Here is a 23,874-nt window from a genome sequence, read left to right on the forward strand (position 1 = left end):
CAATAACCCCTTATAGATGTAATGGGTTACACAAATCTGCCAAGAGTAGTTTGAATCATCACAACAATTAAACTCTGTACTCTTGGGGGAAAAAAAAAAGAAGTCTGCATGTTGCAACTAAGAGCCCACATGCCATAACTAAAGATCCCTTGTGCTGCAACTAAGACCCAGCATAGCCCAAATAAATATATTTTTAAATAGAAAAATTAAAAAGAAAACCATGGTAGTGCTGTTTATTCAAACATGAAGGTATCAATACAACTATTTAAGCTATAAAATAATTTTCATGTTCTACTTTGCTAGGAACAGGTTTGACAGATTTCTTTTTCTAGTTCTTAAGAGAGGGACAAACCTTAGTATTACATTCACTGTACAAAGCCTAAAAGACCACAGGATGTCCAAGTTTGAATGACAAAATACTGTATAACAAAAAATCAAAGTAGAATAAATACATCCCTTAAATTTCACTTGGCTAAAGAAAATGTTCAACATGAGAAATAACAAACAGAAGTATTTCAGCCCCCCAAAAAATAGTTTCAGCATATACAATAATATAATAATTTCTGAGCACAAATGACTATGACAAACTCTTTATGTATAGTTTTCTATTTATTTGGCATTAATCTTAGTTATAAACATAATAAATTATAAACAGCATTTGTTTTAGTTGCCAGGTCTGTTGTCTACTTCTCACTGGTGGAGCCAGACTCAAACTATATATATCTGGGGGGAAATATTATTATCTAGTTTGGTAAATTATTCATTTGAAGATATGAAAGGTAAAGGCCTAGCATATACACACTAAATCTAAACCATTTTCAGTCACTAGTCAAGAATTAGGGTGGGAGAGGGAAATGGACCAAGTACCAGGCCCATAAGTAGATCAATTTCTCCCCCCTCCCCAAGAAGTTCTAAAGGTTAAGAAACACAGATCAGTAATTGTACAGCTTACATTTTTACATCTTAAATTACAATCCATCTAGTTTGAAGAATATGTGCAGTTAGGAAAATCCATATTCAAAGGGGAAATAATACAGCACAAGAGTCTCCCAGTATCTTTGACTATAATGACAGTCTATTAATATTGAGCCCCTTCTAAATTCTGATTCCCTGCAATTAAAGATTATCATCTACACAGTTGAGTGGAAAAGAAATTAGGACTACACTGTATACCTGCCCCACCCCCAAGTAACCTGTACTCTTATGCAATAGTGACATGCATACATATATTTTTGAAGCTGCTAATGAAGAGATGTCCCCCAACTGACTATTAAACTGGAGCGACACCTCAACCACACTTCCAGGTGAATCAGATCCAAAGACCCAAAATGTATTCTGTCCTTCAATGTGAACGTGACTGTCTAGATCCTTGAGCCATTTTTACAATTATTTTCCTTGTGTGAAATGTTTCTATGTAAAAGTTCTATGCTGTACTACTTAAATATATTATTAATATGACAATGCTCACTTTAAGATTACATTTAAGCAACATATTCTATACTACTTCAATAATATAAATTTAATGCTCTCAAAATATAATGTTACCTATTTCTATATTATTTGGAAAAGTCATAAGCAGATTCATGATAAATCGGATTTTAAAAGAGCAAGAATCTTACAGCAACTGGATAAAATTTCTCTATAAATACTATAGGCCTTTCTATATAAAACAATCAAGCTGTGGTACAGGTTTTAGCTTAGACATGCACAGAATACAACAAACAGCTATAAAATGAACACTCTTTAACTTCAAAAGCAACAAAGAATTATACCCACCAGCTCAAAAGCCATGAAAATGATGATATGTAGCTTAGCAGCATTAACCAGCTTTCCCTTCGGTTATTCGCAGTTAAGACAGGAGGGGAAATCTTGATCATGTACAACAAACTATGCAGATGGACAAAGATACAGGAAGTACCCCTGTCCAAAAGGAAGATATATCAATCAACAGTGCCAGTGTCTCTCATGGGGGGGTGGGGGGGGAGCGTGCCAAATGAAAGCCATGACATGCCAAGCCAAAATGGGGAGGAGATAAATTACCCAGTAAATCTCAAATGGCATAGAAATCAACTAAAATATTTCATTTTCCTAAATTAATAAGGGAGGGCGGAAGGGGATAGATAATTTTTATGGCAGTACAGTGCTGAGCACATCACATATTCTGTATAATTTCTCAAGACTCTCCAAAGTATGTATTACTCCCACTCACAGATAAAGTAGTATCTAGATCACACACAGATACTGGATGGCAGAGCTGGGATTACAACATTTTCAGACTTCATAATCAAAAAAATATGTATCAAATGTTCCTTGGGCATGTTGTCCCCCCACCCTAAAAAAAAAAAAACCACTTATACTGTTGAATCACACCATTTCCAACCAGTTAACCAGAAAATTTCTCAGCTCATCAGTAAGAACATTGAAAAGTTGTAACATGCAGGGTTTAGGGGCATGTAGTATTAGGGTCAGAGACAAGGAGGTGTTCCAGCTCAGCAGGTACTAATGCTGCTATTCCCCTCAAAACCAACCATTACTTTACAAGTCACCAGATAAATGCCCCTCTGAGGTGGTCTACTATTAACCATGACCCTTATTTCCATCTGAGACCAACAGTTAGCGGCTTACATGGCAAAAAGAAAACTTAGATCAGAAAAGTATGAACTATACCCAGAATAATCTGTCAAATATTTTCATTCTTGGGTTTTCTAAGACTAAATGCTGGAACCAAGAACTTTTGACTAACCCACCAGTAACTCAGTTTATTCACCAGGCTTGTTTGCCTGACTTACACAAAGTATGATTAAACATACCAATTAGGGAGTATTTCTGGGTGTCTCCTGAGACTCCCGGTAACTTAAGGAAATTTTCATACAACTGTGGATTTGAGTTGACTTACTACAAACTTCTTGAAGCATTAGGTAAAAGCAGAGACTGACCAAGCCAATTAGAAAAAATTGCTCTTGGGGAAGATTCATGAGACATCCATACATAAACTACCCAAAATATAAGTTCCAAATTGGCAGTCTTACTCAAGACAATTTTAGTATATAGTCATCACCAGTTAGGCTTAATCCTACAAGATTATATTTTCTAAAATACAAAATTAGAGGTTTTATTTCAATCTTCTGTGTAGCTCCAAGAGAACCGGCACCACGGAGCAAAGAAAGGAAACAAAATAGAACCTGTGTATGTTTAGGGGACAAGAGGAGGCAAGGAAGGAGACAAGGCCATAAACATGGAGCCGCTATGGACATTTCCTCACCAACCGGATGACTCTTCCAGTGACTATCTCCTACCTTTGTGTTTTAATTCAACCTTGGTATACAGGCTAAGAGCTGAAAGGGGAAGTGGGGTGGGGGGAGAGTTTCAAATAAAAGCTAACTTGCAATATCCTTTTGTTTTGTTGTTGATAACCTGTTACGTTCAGTAGGATAAAGTATGAACCACCCAATGCAATTCATTTTTAAAATTTAATTCCATTTCTGTTCAAACATTTGCATGCCCAGACCGTTTTAGGACCAGGAAATAGAGATAAATGACACCACACACTGCTAGAACTCTCAGGCAAGCAGAAGAGGAAAACATATAATTATAACAACATAATTTGGTAAGTGTTAAGATGAAGGCACAGCTGATAGGAAATCTACCAGCCTACAGTTTTTTAAAAACATAGAAAAAGCATATAAACAGTATCTACAATAAACTACCTTGGTGTAGACATATGTCAGAAAAATAGTATAAATCTCAAGTCCTGGTCATTCTTTCCCTTTATCTTTAGTTAATAATGCCTGCAAATTTGGAAAAGGGCTAGCAGAGAACAAGAAAATAAAATATTTTTAATACACAAGTTGAGCTGAGAAGCATCCAAACGTGAATTAACAGCTATTTCATCCAAAAGGTTGCATTCTCTCTTTTTCCGTTGTATGTCTTGCCTTTTCATTCTCAATAAACAGGATGACCCCCAAAAGCCCCTTTACATTTATGCTCTGGTTTAAGCCCAATGAAATTAAACACAAACTCCCCAGAGGTCTTAGTACCAGAACTGGGCACCCCAATTAGCCAAGGCAAGTGTTAGCTACAACTGGAAGCTTGTTGCCAAGAGACTTCTCAACCTCAACAAGAGCAAAAGAGTTGAAGTTCACACATATACACTGTGCAGAGGGAGTTAAGCAAGCTAATCCCACTGAAATCAAATTACCCTCTCCTGACAGCATACTAACTAGCTAGGTAATTCTTTAGTTGTTTTAAAGGTTACAGTGACTCCTACAATTTAACGTGCTGACTCTCTCTCATTCACAGGAACAGACTTAAGCCTGAACTTCATAAACTTGATTTTAGCTTCATCCCTGAACAACGTACTATCTAATTATATTTCTTCCTCACTACCACCTCCACCACACAAGTGGCTTATGCTAAAGGAGATTTTGACAAAAGATATTCATGGAAACATTTCCTATTTGTACTTAACCTTAAGTAATTTGTTTCTTTTTAGATCTCTCCTTCATCCCTCTTCTATTTAGAATACTAAGAGTACCTAGCCATCCTTCAAGATCAAACTCGACTGTCACCTCTGGTGAAACCATTCCCAACTCTCCAATTAGAAAACGTTGTCCCTTCTTTATCCTAATGCATTTTTCATAACTTTATTACAACATTTTACATACTACACTCTACTCGTACACTTTTCTGTCTCCACTTCCTACACTATAAGCTCTAAACCATTATAAAAACTTGTAAGAAACTATTATATTACAAACTTCTTCCTCTGTCTTTTCACTTCATGACCACCATTCCTCTTGTTCCTTTTTCCAACTCCAGTTCTCCTTTTCCTTCCCATCCCATTAGCTGTACTTCTGACCAACTACAATATTCCTAAAATATAGAGAAGACTGGGGGGAAAGGGCTAAATACCTCATAGAACAGTTCTGCTTCTTTCTGACATGTCATTTTTCACTTGGATAGTCCTATTCCAAAAATATGGTGGCTTCAAGATATCAAAATAAAACTCAAGGGTTTGAATCCTTCAGGTGATGTACTATGATACAACAAAAAGAAAACAGGGCTTTGCTGGAATCAAACTTGTCACCCATAAAAAGCTTATCACCTGTAAAAACTGGGGATAATCACATCTCACATATTCTTACGTTTACTATGAGAATGAAAAGCAATACAAAGCAAGCAACTGGAATAGGGAATAATGGTGATCACGCTGAGGTACATGATACCAAAAACAAAGATGTATGTTCAGCAACATCAATTTTGCTCTCATTTGAAAAACAAATAGTTACAAATATCCCATAGGGCAACAAATTAAAAAGCTTCAGACAAATAAATTAGCCAGAACTACTCAGGCTATCTTCAGCATACAGATAGCTGACTGGAATTCAAAACATTTTCCCACTGAAATAGTGTGGGGAGAGGCGGTTAGTAACTAACATAAAGCCGTGAAAAACAGAATAAACTACTGTCATAGATGTCTGTGTCCTTAAGATAAGCAGTATAATTAGAGAATAAGTAGGCATCTTTCAGAAGATTCTGAAGAGGCTATCCACGTACTTTCAAAGGTGCTAGGTAAAGCAAACAGTACTGGTTCTTTTTTATGATCTCTTTTTATTCCTGGATGTGTGGTTTAATTTTTCTTTGACAGACGTAAATATCTCTACATCAAAAGAATTATTTATACCTAAGGCTGTCCCTTGGCACATAATGAAAATATAAGCAGTAAAGAAGGAAAGAAAGGAAGAAGAGAGAAAACGTTTAACCCCCTTGAGGTAAGTGGTAAAGCTCTGGATTAAGATAAGCAGTGGGGAGTTAGAGAGGTGTGTGCACAGAGCAGGGATAAATTTAATTATATCATTAATAAATGATATAAATTTAATTAATAAGCAATAAAGATACAAAGGAGAGATGATCACAGCATGTGTCCCATTCTCTCCTAATGCATTATTTCTATCTGCCTCAGAGAAGAAAGAAAGATATTTTAAGAAATGTTAAAACTAAATAGTTGATGCCATTAGCCACCGGGTAACCAAATGACTGAGAGCAGCAAAGCTGCTATAGGAAACAGCAATAACCAAATAATGAATGATACAGGGAATGGTAACCATGGGTCAACTGCAAGACAGATATTCCTAAAATGGAGTGCCTGCAGAGTAAAAAGCTTAAAGTAACAAGATACTTGCCCCTACAGTACTGGAGTTAGCCCTGTCACCAATATCAAAAACATAAAGAAGCTACACTAACATCTCAAAAATTAACACTGTGGAAATATAAATCTGATAAAGCACTTTGAATTAATTTTTCAAAGAAAAGGTACTGAAGGTGGAAAAAGAGAATAAGATATATCAAAGGAAAAATACACCTTAGCTAGATTTCCTTCTCTAAAAGCAAAGAGGCTGGGGCAGATGGTCTCTTACTCTAGCAACACGACATGGCAAGTCTGACTCATAAGACTTCCTGAATGGGTCACCATGTAGACTGCAGGTTAGTCTGTGCTCGGTCCTTACTGTTTCCATGGTCTTTTTTCCTTTTCTGACCTCACAGCTTGTTATTCTTCAGTGATTATAATTCTAATCCTAGCCTAAATAACCTTAAATTCTAAAGAATCCTTTTTTTTTAAAATAATGCTTCCATATCCCTAGAAGTTATATGTCTGATGATAGAAGCTATCTCTTCAAATAAATCTCCAAAAGTCATTACTGATTTCAGGATGACAATCATACAAATAGTGAATGATAGCATATATATCAAAGTCCAAAAAGAAAATAATAATGCACTCCTAACATCGTTTACCTGTTGAAGGGTGGTGTAGCACTCGTAGCAAGGTTGAAAAGTATCAAAGTCTAAATCCAACTTCAAATGCCTCCCTACTCCCCTCCAAAATACAGCTGCTACACTACGTGGAGCTAAAAATCTGTGCCTCTAGGTCATGATTGTTCAAGGGAAGAAATCTGCAGCAAGTGGGACTATAAACTACTGAGGAATAGGCTGAAAAGATCATCACTCAAATAATCTAAAATAAAACAGCGCGTTTTTTTTTTTTTCTTTCTGTTCAAAGGTCAGTTCCATGACTCATGACTTTAAAGAGCTTCTCTGTGTACCTCACAAACCTGCCTATGCACACGGAGTAAATGAAGCTGGGTGGCACATCATTATCCTGAGAGAACATTTGAGGCAAAAATTTAAATATGAACTCTTGTAAAACCATTCATACAACTAAACTGGTTAAAACCAAAACTCACTTCAGTAAGTGTCTTGAGAGTGGTCACAAAATAACAGGGATGTAATGTACAGCACAGTGACTATGGTTAACACTGCTATATGACATACAAGGAAGTTGTTAAAAGAGTAAATCCTAAGAGTTCTCATCACAAGGAGGAAATTTTTTTTCCCTTCTTCCTTCTTTTTATTGTAGCTATATGAGATGATGGATTTTAGCTGAACCTATAGTGGCAATCATTTCACAACACATGTAAATCAAACCATCATGCTGTACCCCTTACACTTATTCAGTGACATCTGTCAATTATTTCTCAATAAAACTGGGGAGGGGGGAAAGTTTTGTGGGGGTTTTTTGTTTTTTTTTTTTATCCAGTAGTCACTGTTAAACAGCCTGGGTGCTGTCCACACAGACAAAGGAGATCGCCTTCCTAACACCAATATGCCTGGGATGAACTGTTGATCAAAAGAGTCAAGTTTTGTGTTGTTTTTGTTTGTGTGTGTGTGTGTCTCTGTCTGTGTGTTTTGCCTTCAACAAGCTGATGACCCACTGCCAGAAATCAACAAGCTAGTACATGTAGAATCACAAATCGTATTTTGTGCTATGAAAGGCCTCCACTGAAAATTAGTGGCTAAGGGACTTCCCTGGTGGCACAGTGGCTGAGAATCTGCCCGCCAATGCAGGGGACACGGGTTCAAGCCCTGGTCTGGGAAGATCCCACACGCCTCAGAGCAACTAAGCCCGTGAGCCACAACTACTGAGCCCTTGTGCCACAACTATTAAAGCCCACTTGCCTAGAGCCCGTGCTCCACAAGAGAAGCCACCGCAATAACAAGCCCGAGCACTACAATGAAGAGTAGCCCTGGCTCACTGCAACTAAAGAAAGCCCGCACGCAACAGTGAACAACCAACACAGCCAATAAATAAATAAATTTAAAAAAGAAAAAGAAAATTAGCGGGTGATCTGTAATTTAAAAGCAGTAACAACTGAGTACCAGCCACAGGACACCATGTCACATAGCTATTCAAAGTCCTAACCTACAGTCAATCTGGTTCTTATCACTAAAAGAGAGAGATTCAGGTTAACAACAATGATGTGTCTTTCAAATTGGCCAAACTTTACCGGTTAGCTCAGGCCACCTTGGTGTTTAAGAAGGACATAAAAGAGCAGCTGTAGCAGGAACTGGATGTGCTACAAGACAACAAATAGATATATCCAATTCCTGCTACAGCAAGGTACAAGGTTTAAGTCAAAGGCTGCTACAATTTCAACCAAATTCACTAGGTCAGTAGTTCTCAACCTTTTTTGATATCAGGATTTCTCTCTTAAACACTAGGAACCCTTAAAAAAAAAAAAAGAAAGAATGGGACTTCCCTGGTAGCCACATCCATGCGGCAATTATGCCACAACTAGAGAGAAGCCCGAGTGCCACAATGAAGAGCCCACATGCCTCAACAAAGATCCCGCATCCCACGACGAAGACCCGACACAGCCAAAAATTAAATACATAATATTAAGAAGAAAAAAAAACTAGGAATGCTAAAAGTCTTTGGTTATATGGGTTATTATCTATCAATATTTATTATTAGAAATTAAAACTTAGAACCTTTGAAAATAAGTCCATTACACATTAACATAAACAATTTTATGAAAAAACACCTAAAACAAAACAATTCCATGAGAGGTGGCATTGTTTCACATTTTTACAAACCTTACGTCTGACTTAATAGAAGACAGTTGGATCCTCTTATCTACCACACCACTCAATCTATCTGTTGCAATACCTTATACTGATTGAAACACATGAAGAAAATTCAGCCTCATACATACACGTACTTGTAAGAGGAAGGACTATTTCAATAGCCTTTTATAATTAACTATAAATAATTTTCCTTGACATTATGCTAAAACAAGTTGTACTTTGTTTTTATCTGAAAATACTTTCAAACTTACAAAAAGTTGCAAAAAAAATAGCAAAGCAAAATACTATAAGGCATACCCTCAATACCCTTTACTCAGATTTGCGTATTATATTAGTTTCCTGTGACTACTGTATCAAATTACCACAAACAACAGATATTCTCTCGAAGTTCTGGAGGCTCGTGTCCAAAATGAAGGTGCCGACAGGGCCATACCCTTTCTGGAGGCTCTCGGGTAGACCTGCTCGACCCTCTGCTAGCTTCTGCTGTTGCCAGCAATCCCCGGCGTTCAGAGACAAGTGGGACTTTCTTAAAGGTTAGTTGCAAAGTGAAACCTGAAACCTTATCAATGAACTTTCATACTGTGACATTAAAATACACTAACTTACACTCTAAAAAAAAATCTTTTACCCATGCATGATTTTGTAACATCAAACACTGTCATTTGGATAATACTGGTTCACTGATTAGGCAGATTTTCAAATACTGATACATTATACAATATCAAAAACTCCACATTAATATCACCACCCATCTCATTCATAAAGTCTGTAACTACTGAGAAGCTGTCACACTCATGGTGACAGATTTAAAATCAACATGAAAATTTGGGGGGATGAAAAAATATTCCATGCAAATAAAAATCAAAAGAAAGCTGGAGTAGCAATACTCATATCAGATAAAATAACTTTAAAATAAAAAATGTTACAAGAGACAAGAAAGGACATTACATAAAGATCAAGGGATCCATCCAAGAAGAGGAGATAACAATTATAAATATATATGCACCCAATATAGGAGCACCTCAATACATAAGGCAAATGCTAACAACTATGAAAGAGGAAAGGCAAGGCAGAAATAGAGACACAGATGTAGAGAACAAACATATGGACACCAAGTGGGGAAAGCGGGGAGGGTTGGGGATGCATTGGGAGATTGGGATACCAAATTATACACTCTAAATATATGCTGTTTATTGTCTGTTAACTGTATCTCAATCAAAGTTCTTAAAAAAAATTAACATGAAAATTTTTACTTGAAAACTCCAATTTTATCACTGTCAACAGATACTCTCAGATGTTTTCCTTGCTCAATTTCAAGAAACTGTCTGCCAAATACCCAAGTTCCAATAACCATAGTTTGTTATTCTTTCAAGTAAAAATGATATTCCATGAAAAAAGTGGCCTGTTCAGTACACAAGTCAATCACACAAGTGCTTTTTCCCAAGACAACCATCATACTTTGGTAGGAAGAAGTGCTTTCTGCCTATTTTCCATTCTCACTAGACAGAATGTTAAAAATACAGTACTCAGGGTCAAGATTTAATAAAATGAGCAAATTTTCCACCATCAAGGACAATTCTAATTGAGAAATGGGGTGGGGGGGTTCCTTTAAGTCTGAGTGCAGGGCAGTGAAGAATGTAATGACTACTAGCACAGTCTGGTAGTCCCACAGCCTTGATTCACGCTAAGACACCAGCAACTTTATGCATCGCTGCTTTTGAACCAGTGCAAACATCAACAGGATGAAAATGGAAAATATATTATTATGAAAATAATTTTAACTCTGCAGACTCCATAAAAGGTTCTCAGGGACTCTCAAGGGTTCACAAACCACACTGAGAACCACTGTCCTAGATTAAGGTAGGGACTGAGGGTTTGATATTGGAATTGCTTCTCCAAGATCCTCTACATACTCATTTAAGAAATACTTCAGTATCTACTATATGCAGGCCTAAATAAAGAAGCCATGTTGTGTGATCAAAAGAACAAAGGACTTCCTGATAAGATGATGTAGTGGACTATTGCTTTCAACTAGCCACACTCTCCCCCCTTGCTCTAAATATAATAATGACAAAATATGTTTTGTTTTGGACTTCCTAGGTGGCGCAGTGGGTAAGAATCTGCCTGCCAGTGCAAGGGACACAGGTTCAATCCCTGCCCCAGGAAGATACCACATGCTGTGGAGCAACTCAGCCCATGCGCCACAACTATTGAGCCTGCGCTCTAGAGCCCGTGAGCCACAACTATTGAGCCCATGTGCCGCAACTATCGAAGCCCACGTGCCTAGAGCCCGTGCTCTACAACAAGAGAGGCCACCGCAATGAGAAGCCCACACACCACAACAAAGAGTAGCCCCCGCTCGCCGCAAGTAGAAAAAGCCTGTGTGCAGCAATGAAGACCCAACACAGCCAATAAAATAAACAAATAAACAAATAAATAAATAAATTTATTTTAAAAAATATATGTCTTGTTTTGTTTTTACATTTTGAAAGACACAGCCATGCTCAAACATAACAAATACATCTATGGACCAAGACACAGAGCAAACATACAGCAATGAGTTGATGGCTCTATGAACCTACTGAACTCTAGCATTAGAAACTAGCAAAGACACTCAGGAAATCAAATCATGCACAAGGTAACAGAATCAAAAGCAAGGCTCAGAGGTAAAAACCAAACAAAAAAATTTCTGAAAGAGAAGTGAAAAAAGCTCTATCAATAGCTATCTAGCTAACTGATTATATCAAACTGTTACCTGGGGACTTCCTAGGTGGTGCAGTGGTTAAGAATCCACCTGCCAATGCAGGGGACATGGGTTTGAGCCCTGCTCCAGGAAAATCCCACATGCTGTGAGCAACTAAGCCCATGTGCCGCAAACATTGAGCCTGTACTCTAGAGCCCGTGAGCCACAACTATTGAGTCTGTGTGCCAAAACTACTGAAGCCCACGCCCCTAGAGCCCCTGCTCCACAAAAGAAGCCACCTCAATGAGGAGCCCACGCACCACAATGAAGAGTAGCCCCTGCTCGCCACAACTAGAGGAAGCCCATGCGCAGCAACAAAGACCAAATGCAACCAATAAATAAATTAAAAAAAAAAAAAAAACTGTTACCTATAGTTGTAGGGAAAAAAAAACAACAAAAAAACACAGGTAGGACTTCCTAGGTGGCGCAGTGGTAAAGAATCTGCCTGCCAATGCAGGGGACACGGGTTCAAGCCCTGCCCTGGGAAGATTCCACATGCCACGGAGCAACTAAGCCTGTGCGCCTAAAAAATAAATAAATAAATAAATCCTACATCAGGATGCAAAAAAATACATTTAAAAAAAAAAAAAAAAAAAACACAGGTAATACAGTTGGTCCCCAACTTTTAAAGGTTCAACTTACAATTTTTCAACTTTACAACAGTGCAAAAGCGGTATGTATTCACTCAAACCCTACTTTAAATCCTGAATTTTGATCTTTTCCCAGCTAGCGATATGCAGTACAATACTCTCTCATGATACTGATACTGGCAATGGCAGTGGCAGCCCATCTCAACTTACAATGGGTTTATTGGGACGTAACTCCATCATAAATCAAAGAACATCTGTACATACAAAACCTGGGTCATACATAGCTCTGACATTGCAATAATATCTCAGAACAGAACCCTGAACATAGACTGAAGGTATGGTGGAAATGGTTTGAGAAGGTAACAAAAAAAAAAAAAAGCTAGGATTGCCAGGGGCAGAGAGAGGGGGACACATGAAGGGCACCAAAATAAGAGAATTTCCCACTCAAGATGCAAACTATAAACTAAAATTCCAAAGTGGATTTAAAATCTGAACTAAGAAAGATGGTCAAGAAATGCATTGATTCCAAAAGATGAATTCACCACCCAATAAAATGAAATCTTGAAATAAGTTTAAAATAAATGTTTACAATCCTTAATAAGAAATAATCAACAGCCATGAAAACGTACACATAAAGAAACAGAATGTTGCGAAAAGAATGAATTATAAACCTTCATAAATTATGAAGTATTAAAAAAAAAAAAGATGGTATTTTCCATTATCTGAGCACCAAATATCTGAACTCTGAACAGATTTGGTTAGCATGGGATACTTAAACCCATATCTGAAACACAACTCAATAGACAGGATTAATTCCTAGACTGGACACAACACACACACACACACAAATCAGTGAACTGGAAAATAAAACTGATGACGCCAAGCAGAATGCAGCACAGTGAAGTAAAAAGGGGAAAGAACACAGACTTCAGAGCTGACCTAAGCCCTAACATCATATTTACCAAATTTAAATCTCTGAACCTTAAGTTCCTCTTCTCAAATGTAGATATACCACACCTTTACAAAGCTGCTGAAAGAATTTTAAAAACCACACACACACACACACACACACACACACACACACACGCACGCACGCACGCTCAGCGGTGGGCAAATGGCAGATTTGAAAAATGGCTCCCTCAAGAATCTTATGATTTACAGACAGAATCGAAGTTATTTAAAAAGAGATTTTTTAAAATAACTATGTCTACAATCCAAATAAAATCAGGAAACAATGTATCTGTGTGTTTTTCAACTCCAATATTAGCTGAATAAACTTAAGCAAATCTAAACTTTGGGACCTAAGAGGAGATTAAAGAGATGTCTTTTGAGAAGCACTGAATTCTCAAAGATACTAAGGTCTACAAATACAGTTTTGGTAGTGGTCTTAAGCTGTTCTTACGTAAACATTTCAAATATTTTCCTTAAACTACTCTGATATTATGTTTCTCTGTCAAAAGAATTTGTAGAAACAGTATCTTTTATTACAAAGGACACCTGGGTCACAAGTGCTTAAGGGCAATTTTCTTCTTTAAAAAATCACATTAAAATTCATAATTAATTCCTCTGCAATTCTTTAAAATATAAAGACATTGGCAATTTAACTAGCCTAAATTTAAAATTCCATTCACTATTGATCATTCTTAATAAAATGGCTTCCTTTTCAACTGCCAAAAGGAAAACGGAAAGGGATGGAACTCGGGCTTCTTACACTTCAAATGGAATTGGGAGTGATTTAAGTAATGAAACATCTACAATTTACATGGTACCTTCACACCACAAAACTGGCTTCTCAAAAGCCGATGTAAAAACTCTCATACACACAAAAAAACTAAATTTCAACTTACTTCCCAAGGTCTAGGAATCAAAGACCTTATACTACTAAATCATGTCTGGAAATGAAAAGACAGTAGGATTATAGCTGTGCACGGCCAATTTATCTTCTGAAGTCAAAGCATGTCTCCTGTTACCTTGCAGCAAGTCAATGTGATCTGCATGTCAATATATTGAAGGGCTGCAGAATCTGAAACCTATACCAACCATAAAAGGTGTTATTTTAATTAACAAGCTTGCCAACACATTATGAACTTTGCAATTCTACTCTAGAATTCTTTCAAAATTATTATCACAATCTCATTTTAAAGAAAACTTTAAAAGGCTAAGAACTGAGACTAAAAATCATTCAATTCCAATTATATTTATGGTCACCATCCGGTAAAATAAAATAACTAGCTCTATAAAAATATTTTTAAACAGAAGAACAATATGGTAACAGCTGATATAGAAAAAAATAATTTCTATAATTCAGTTTTCTACATTCAGGCCAAATTTTATAGTAGGGGAATGAAAGAAATGACAAATCACACATTAGGTAACAAGAGTGCTACCTGGAATACATTAGGTACATTTTTACTTGTAATGATTTTTCAACTATGAAAGACAAAATTCTACAGAAGTGAATTAAATACCCTATACTTCTGATCTTTAGATGATTGTGGATTCACATCATATAAGCTTAATATATGAAGCTCATTAAAGAATGATACATGATGCAAAATATATTTAAATCTTAGGAACATATGTGGAACATGTGTGCATATATGCAAAGCTTTCAAAGTTACTTTAAAATGTGAAAATGAGTAAGGCTCCTGTTATCCCTGATAAATGTCAGCCGTCATGCACTCATGTCCAATACATACTATTTTTCACAAAGCAGAGTACCAGAAAAAAGCAATTCTGAATTCACCAGCTGCACGTAATGGTTACACATAGAAAATTCCATTCAAGGTCAGGAGTTTAGAGGTTTTCAATATCAACGTCAAAATGATGCAGGCTTTATATGTTAAGTATTACAGAGATTCCAAAACATATTTTTTTTAAAACAGTTTTTGAAAACAAAGACAGAGTCATAAGAAAGTAATTACTCTAAGAGTTTGGCACATGAGAAATAGGGCCATTTATAAGTGATATAAAGTGGATTATTTTTGTATTTTTGGATCATTGAGCTGATATTTAGGCCAAATATATTTCTTAACTAAGTTACAAAATTAAGCACAAAGAGCTATATTATTACCAATCCGATGATTTTTTATGTCTATATTTTCCAAGTTAATAAAACTGTCCTGTTAATGAACCCTATGAACAATTAATACAACCTTACCTCCATCCATTTTTACCAAGAGCAGAAAAAAAAAGTAATTAGATTAGTACAGCAGTTTAGCTAGTTCGTGCCAAAGATGGATATTACAACTTTAACAGTTTTCTCTACATATTCTGAAAGCTTCATCCTTAAAAGCAAACCAGCTTAACCATCACTTTTTTACTTTAATAACAGAACAAAACTATCAATAGGAATTTTCTTTTAAAAGCATCTCTGTATAGTATGTGACCTATGCTACAAAAATATTACCTTCTAAAAGTAAACTGCCATTTCACCAACATTAAATTCAAACTATTTAAGCTTTGAAAATTATAAATGCATTTATATTCTCCTATATAGCATCGTAAAACTAATGACCTCCATATTTTAAATATATCGCTAGTAATCAGTCTTCTTTGCATAGAAGGAATCTCTTGAAAGTTTAAAACCTAAAAAGAAAATAAAAAAGGAATGAAGGGACTAAGTGTGGTCAGATTATCTCAACTAAAATAACTTTGGCTTTTCCACTTAAAACCACAGCACTTCATTAGCCCAAGAGAGCAGATCCACCAAAATTATGGCTTTCTTAGTAATTTTTAATTGCTCTTATAAGCTTCAGAGCAAAAATTGATTTCTGGGTGTAGTGCTGCAAAATATCCATATGTAACTCACAAACATGTAATGTACAAATAGAAAAGTGTAGATGGGTCTGGGTATAATTTTGAATTCTTTTTTTTTTTTTTTTAAAGAATAAAGTCTTGGAAGGGGGATGAACTGGGAAATTGGAATTGACATATATACACTACTGATACTATGTATAAGATAGCTGACTAATGAGAATCTACTGTACAGCACAGGGAACTCTATTCAATGCTCTGTGGTGATCTAAATGAGAAGGAAATCCCAAAAAGAGGGGATATATGTATAGCTGATTCACTTTGCTGTACAGTATAAACTAACAAAATATTGTAAAGCAATTATACTCCAAATTAAAAAAAAGAATAAAGCCTTTTTGATATAAACTTTCTTGACAAATGAAGAAGATATGGTGCTGGAATTAACATTAACCCTATAATTACAGGTTGACTACTCTAACAAAGATTAAATAAGGTTTTTAAAAACTTGAGGTGAGTTTAATTAACATGTTATTTTTGAAACTCAGCAAAGTTTGAGATAGATAGCACACCTCCTGCGGTCAGTGCCATGAGAAAAGTAACCATATTTTCCCATAAAATTCCTTTATGGCATCATAGAACTCTTAGTGTTCCTCAATACATCAGCTTTGTTCTTTAATAGCTTCATCAAGACGTAATTCACATACCATACTCTTAAAGTATACAATTCAATGGCTTTTAGTACATCCAGAGTTGTACAACTGTCACCACCATCAATTTCAGAACATTTTCATTATTGCAAAAAGAAACCCAATACCCCTTAACTGTCATCCCCCTAAGCCTCTCATTCCCCCACTACACAAAACCTCTTTCGCACCCCTACCCTAGGCAACCACAAATCTACTGTACTTTCTGTCTCTACAGATTTACCTATTCTGGACAGTTCATACAAGTGGAATCATACAATATCTAGTCTTTTGTGATCAGCTTAGCCTAAAAGTTCATCCATGTTGAAGCATGTATCAGTACTTCATTTCTTTTTATTTCTGAATAATACTTCATTATATAGATATACTTAATATTCATCCATTCATCAGTTGATGGACATTTAGGTTGTTTCCAACACATGAATATGAATACTGTTATTATGAACAGTTAGTACAAGTTTTTATGTGACCACCCATATTCTTAAATGAGAAACCATGAGCACTAATGAAAACAGCTTTTGATGATATATATAAAAAAGCCTCCCAAAGATTGCTAGTAAACAGGAAAAAGGCCAGATTCTTATAAAAATTAAGTGGAACCAATTGAGCAATTTTAACTATGATTAATATGCTAAGGGCTCAAATGGTAAAAGTAGACAACATACAAGAACAGATGGGTAATGTAAGCAGAGATGGAAACTCTAAAAAAGCAAATGGGAGTATCAGAAATCAAAACTCACTAACAGAAATGAAGAATGCTTTTGATGGACAGAGCTTGGGGAGGGGGTGGAATCAGTGAGCTTGAAGACATTCCCTCCCTCGCTCGCTCCCTCCCTCTTTCTCTCTCCACTCCCCTCCAAAACTGAAATACAAAGAGGAAAAAGAAAACATAATATCCAGGAACAGTGGAACAATTACAAAATAATACACACATAAGGGGATTACCATTTATGTGAAATTCAGGAAAAGGCAAACTGTAGTGACTTAAAGCAGCCCAATGGCCACCAGCTACCAGTAGAGGGGACAGATTATAGAGGGACACAAAGGAACCTTAGGGGGTGGTAGAAATGTTTTCTACCATAATTGCGATAATGGTTACATTTGTCAAAACACTCATTAAACTGTAAATTTAAGGTTGCTGAATTTTATTGTATGTAAATTACACTTTAATAAAGTTGTTTAAAAATTAAGTACTTAAAAAGTTAGCTAAGGAAAACTGCAGTGCATATTGCTAATCCTGTGATAAATAAATGACTGGTATGAGATAAACTAGCTTACAAAACATAGGAAATTTTATTTTGCTCAATAATAAAATTTACTTTGCTCGGGAATTCCCTGGTTGGCACAGTGGTTAAGAATCAGCCTGCCAATGCAGGGGACACAGGTTCGAGCCCTGGTCTGAGAAGATCCCACATGCTGCCAGAGCAACTAAGCCCGTGCACCACAACTACTGAGCCTGCGTTCTAGAGCCTGCAAGCCACAACTATTGAGCCCGCGTGCCACAACTACTGAAGCCCGTGTGCCTAGAAGACTGCTCCACAACAAGAGAGGCCACCGCAATGAAGAGCAGCACCCACTCACCACAACTAGAGAAAGCCCGTGTGCAGCAACAAAGACCCAATGCAGCCAATAAACAAATAAAATAAATAAATTTATTTGTTTTTAAAAAACAACCTCAATTAAAGATAACTATTACTTCTGGGATAGAAGCAGGATGAGTTCATGGAGAAACACATTGCGAGTGGATACACCTAACAACCCTCCGGTTCTTAAGTTCAAGTAATAGGTTCACAGGTGTTTTTCCAAGTATACTTCATAACTCACACATAGTATATATTCTTGCTTATATAAAATATTGCATAATTTTAATGTTAAGTTAAAAAAAACTATGTGGACAAATACTTAATCTAACATTTGAGCTAGACACTGTTGAGTGTATTCCATTTATTACTCTCACTTAATCCCCACTGCAGCCCTCTGATATGCAGAATAGATGAAAGCAGAGTTCAACTTTATCCCTCTTTTAATAAGAAAACAGACATAGAGAGGTAAAAGAACTCACCCAAGGTCATATACCTAGTAAGTGATGGAGCTAAAAATTAAATTCAGGTCTTTCCAATGTCAGAGCCCAAGCCCTTAAAAAATTTCCACCCAACAACAAAAAAAAAAAAACCTTAAAGCTTATGTTATGACATCAAATATTCTACTCCTTTTTTCATGGAATCTGAGTTTAACTGCACCATTTACAGCTGTTTTAACAACTGCCTTTCATTAGAACTGGCCCAGTTGAAGTCTCCAGTAAGATGCTATTGTTATCCAGCCACATTCACTAGAATTTCCTACCAGTCTTTACAAAAAGAAAACAGTTAAGAAGTATGGCCCTTACCAGGTTGGTCATCACCAAGTACCACAGATTCTCAACCCACCCCTATGCACATCAGTTTAAAAAATAATTTTAAATATCTTCATCTTACCAATATTTTCATCTCCTAATCTAACCATTATGCATTTACAGTGAGTAGGGGAAACGCAGTTCACTTAAATTGTTTGGTTTTCAAATAACAACAGTTGCTTTACAAGATTTCCATGAATTTAATTCATTTTAATTATAAGGCATAAAAAGAATTTATAATTAAAACAGTTATCTTTTAAACTTTAGTAATTCAACTTCAGATTAAACCGAAGGACAGAGATAAATACAGTTCTTACAACTTAGAGCACCATTCATATGCTAGGGATACCTTTTTTTAACATCAAGATTTTCAATAAGCTTATATTGGAACTTTAGAAACTAAAATATTAGTAAAATGTGATATAAAGGCATTTGATAATTATCCTGGCCTTCACAATATTTTCATTCCTCTATCCAACTATACAATGCTCTTATTTTAACAAAGATGACATAAAAATTGGTTTAAGAAATCTACATGAAGTAAACCCATTAACTGAGGCTGCACTTCAAAAAGTTAATTTCCAAGACCATGAATGATATCACAGCCTAAGATTCCAAAAAGTCATGATTTTAGAACTTCTACAGTTAAAAGTTCAATTTTTCTGTTGAGTAACCATAGGCTTATTTTCACTGCTGGAGGAATGCCATCTGTAAGTTCCTAAGGTATTACTGACTTCGGTGATACTTAAATTCTTCTACTAAAAATCATTTTTAAACCATAAATAAGAACTTAACTTCAATTTTCTGCAATTTTACAATATTTAAGGTAAGCAGTATCCCCTACCACCTCCCCACTCCTACCCATAACAGCATGAACATTTAAAAAGACTGCAACTTATTACAAGGTAAAGTTCACAAATTACAGAAAGAAAATGGTCTAAAGTTTGCAAAGAATCAAGATTTAGGTTCTAATTTCAGTTACATCACAAACTAGTTCTACAATTTTGATAAATCCACTGGCTTAAGCCTCTTCCTACCATGGGTTCTAAGAACAAGGTGAAACAGAAAAGCATTTTCTTGTTGAGTATCACTCAGATTGGAGAAGAAATAAAGTAACTGAACTTAAAGGGATATCAAAACTACCCACTTGAAGTATGGAAGGAAAACAGATTGAAGAAAAATGGAAAGGGCCTTAAGGACACGTGAGAAATATCAAATGGCCTATCAAATATGTAACTGGAGCTCAAATAGTGAGATTGAAGCAAAAACAAAAAGCAAACAACTTCAAAAAATAATGGCCAAAACTTCCCCAAACTTAATGAAAACACCAGTTTACACACTGAAGAAGTTCAGATAATCCCAAGAAGAATAAATACAAAAACCAGACCTAATTACATAGTGGTCAAACTGTTTAAATTCAGACATCAAGAGAAAATCTTGAAAGTAGTCAGAGGGAAAAAAAAGAGCTTAAGACCATAACATACAGAGAGGAACAAAAAGTTACCTTTTCAGAAATAATCAGACAACAGAATAATATCTTTAAAGTGCTGAAATAAAAAATATCGACACAATTTTATATACAGTGAATCCTTCACAAATGAATGTGAAATAAAACATTTTCACATACATAAAAGTTAGACAATTAGTCTCAAATACTTCAGGAAGTAAAAGGATTATCTATCCTTCAGGCCAAGGGGTAAGGATATCTGATGAAAACTCCTATCCATTAGGATGAATGGAGCATATCTGAAATGTCTTATTGCCAAATGGGTGGCTCTATCTGCTTCCCTTTGATGTCTGTCTTGAAGTCTAAGATTCTCATAGAAAGACTACACAAGCTACCTTTAAATCTTGGTATTTTATGAAATAAATTCTGGGTGACAGACCCAAGGTACGAAGACACAATTTTACGACTGTACTAGAGGAAGAACTAAGTCAAAATTTCTAGGTCTCTCCATACACCTAAGCAGATGGTATCTTTAAAGCAGGCTGCAGAAAAAGATTAAGCAAAACAGAATTACTTACACAGGACTGAATGAACTAGTCAAGAATTTTAACTGTAGTTATTTGTTTTAGAATATTATTTAGTATTATGTTTTCCAATGGGTTCTACGAGGAAGCTCTTTTTCTTTCAATTCCCTCTCTAGCCCTCAATTTAATAAATTACACTTATACGCACTTTAAAAACATCTTAACTGGCACCTGATTTGATGTCCTCAAATTTCAGGGAAAAAAAATAAATATAAAAGTAAAAACTGAGTCTCTCTACTTTTCATGTCCATAATATTAATTGCATAGGTTTACTAAAAATCTGTCAACCGATTTATCAGGATAATTGGACAATCAAGTCCATATCTCGAATGTCATAATTGAGAATAATTCTCATTTAATTAGGCATGACAAGCCCACCATTAAGAAACAAAGACTTCACTTTATAAGTCAATACCTATGGGACTAGTATCTATACTTGACTTATAGAGACTAGCCTCAAAAGTAGGCCAAAGACTTAGTAAATTTGAGGAACCAGGAGAAGAGGTGACTTCACTCATATTTACAGGACTGCAAGTGAAATCTAGTAGAGTTTGTTTGGACTAGTGTCCTAGTCTCAAGATACAAGAACAAATAAAAGAGACATTAGAAATGCAATGCTATACTCCTTAGGAAAACTTCCAGAGAGAAATTAATCCTCTGGTCTCAGAAGTTGTTCAATAAAATATGCTCAGGGACTTCCCTGGCGGTCCAGTGGTTAAGACTCCATGTTTCCACTGCAGGTGGCATGGATTTGATCCCTGATCAGGGAACTACTGATAAGAGCCCACATGTTGTGTGGCACAGCCAAAAAAGAAATACACTCAAAGACGTGTATATGGTTAAATAAAAGACATCTTTTCATACCTTTTTGCAAAGCATGAAAACAGCCTTTTTTTTAAAATGAATTCAAGAATCAACGGAAGGACTTCCATTTTAGACCAAGAGAGAATAACAGGATCCATCCCACCATGAACTGAACAAATTATAATAACAAACTATACTCAGACACCAGAGAACAAGCAGCAAAAAGCTGTGGTCTCTGAAATTATAAAAACGATTGGGAGTTGGGGGAGGAAGGACCAACAACATGACAACATGAGCCCTACCACCAGCCAGGCTTTCTAACAGAAAGCAGTTTTTCCAGATCACAGCACATGGATGAGGAAACCAAACAGAGCCCAGCAATCTCACTGAATGGACAAGATATTAACCAGAATTCACGATGGCCGAGCTGGATAGATTCTGCAGGGCAGTTTCTCAGAGTGACTGACAAGATTGTAGGGACTAACAAACTGATCCTGAAATTTGTATCAAAATGCAAAAGATCTAGATTACCCAGACCAATCATGACAAAGTTGAAAGACTCACACTACTGACTTTCAAACCTTACTATAAAGCTGCAGGAATCAAGACAATATAAGTGGGTATAACGATTGATATACAAATCAATGGAACAGGATGAAGATCAGAAATAGATCCTGATTTTATGTGTGTGTGTACATATGCATATATGTATGTATATATGTGTATATATAAGTACACACACACACACACACGCACAGTTAGTTAAGTTACCAAAAGCAATGCAATGAAAAAAGGAGAGTCTTTTCAACAAATAGCCGTGGAACAAAAAGTCAATATTTTAAAAAACTGATCCTCAATCCTTTCTTCACACCATGTGCAAAAGTTAAATCAAAATGAGAAACTTCCCTGGTGGTCCCCAGTGGGTAAGACGCTCCCAATGCAGGGGGCCTGGGTTCGATCCCTGGTCGGGAAACTAGATCGCACACACGTGTCACAACTAAAAGATTCCACATGTCACAACTAAAGATCCCACATGCCATAACTAAGACCTGGCACAGCCAAAGTAAATAATAAAAATTAAATTAAAATAAATAAAGTAAATCATAATGGATCACAGACCTAAATAAAAAGCTAAACTATAGAACAAGAAAACAAAGGAGAAAAATCTTCATAACCTTACAATAGGCAAAGATCTCTTAGCACATCAAAAAGGATTAATCCTAAGAGAAAAAAAATTGATAAACTGTATTCAAAATTCAAAATGACTGTTTTTAAGAAAGAAAAAAAAAATCAGGAAAATGAAAAGGGAAGACAAAGACCAGAAGAAAATACTCTCATAATATATCTGAAAAGGATCTGTATCATTTTTTCTTTTAACTCATACAATAACAAAACCACCCAATTTTAAAAATGGACAAAATCTGAATAGACACTTCATAAAAGATCTATGTGGAACTTGAACTCTGATATATTGCAGGTGGAATATAAAATGGTACAGCCACTTTAGAAAACAGTTTCAATTTCTTATAAAGATAAGCACGCACTTAACATAAGACCCTGCAATTACACTCCTGGGTATTTACTCAAGAGCGAAACAAAAAAATCCAAAGACTTGTACTTGAATGCTCCTAGAAGCTTCATTCATAGCAGCCAAAAATAGGAAACACAATGGAATACTACTCAACAATAAAAAGAAAGAAACTACTGATACACTCAATAACGTGGATGCATCTTAAAAAACATGCTGAGGGAAAGAACTTTTACAGCGTGACTGTGGGGAAACAGTCACTCTCACATATTGCTGGTGGGAATCCATATGGTATGATCCTTATGGAGTGTAACTTGATAATATCTAACAAAAACTACACATGCATTTACCCTTCAACCTAGCAATCTCACTTCCGAGAATTTAACCTGAAGGTACACCCCCAA

General features: G+C 35.9%; 1 protein-coding gene across 11 annotated transcripts in view; it reads right to left on the minus strand.

The window, feature by feature from the left end:
- The window catches only part of NCOA3 (nuclear receptor coactivator 3), a 118,160-nt gene that overhangs the window by 32,077 nt on the left and 62,209 nt on the right, over nucleotides 1–23,874 (minus strand). For 2 of the 11 annotated variants that reach the window (XM_057703019.1, XM_057703018.1), the window contains exon 3: nucleotides 1,777–1,920. The exons of the other annotated variants lie outside the window; for them this stretch is intronic. The gene's annotated coding sequence lies outside the window, so the exon portion shown is untranslated. The remainder of the gene's footprint in view (nucleotides 1–1,776; nucleotides 1,921–23,874) is intronic. 11 annotated transcript variants of the gene reach the window in all.

The sequence above is a fragment of the Hippopotamus amphibius genome, chromosome 12 (assembly GCF_030028045.1).
Source record: "Hippopotamus amphibius kiboko isolate mHipAmp2 chromosome 12, mHipAmp2.hap2, whole genome shotgun sequence".
In the NCBI taxonomy this organism is placed as follows: domain Eukaryota; kingdom Metazoa; phylum Chordata; class Mammalia; order Artiodactyla; family Hippopotamidae; genus Hippopotamus; species Hippopotamus amphibius.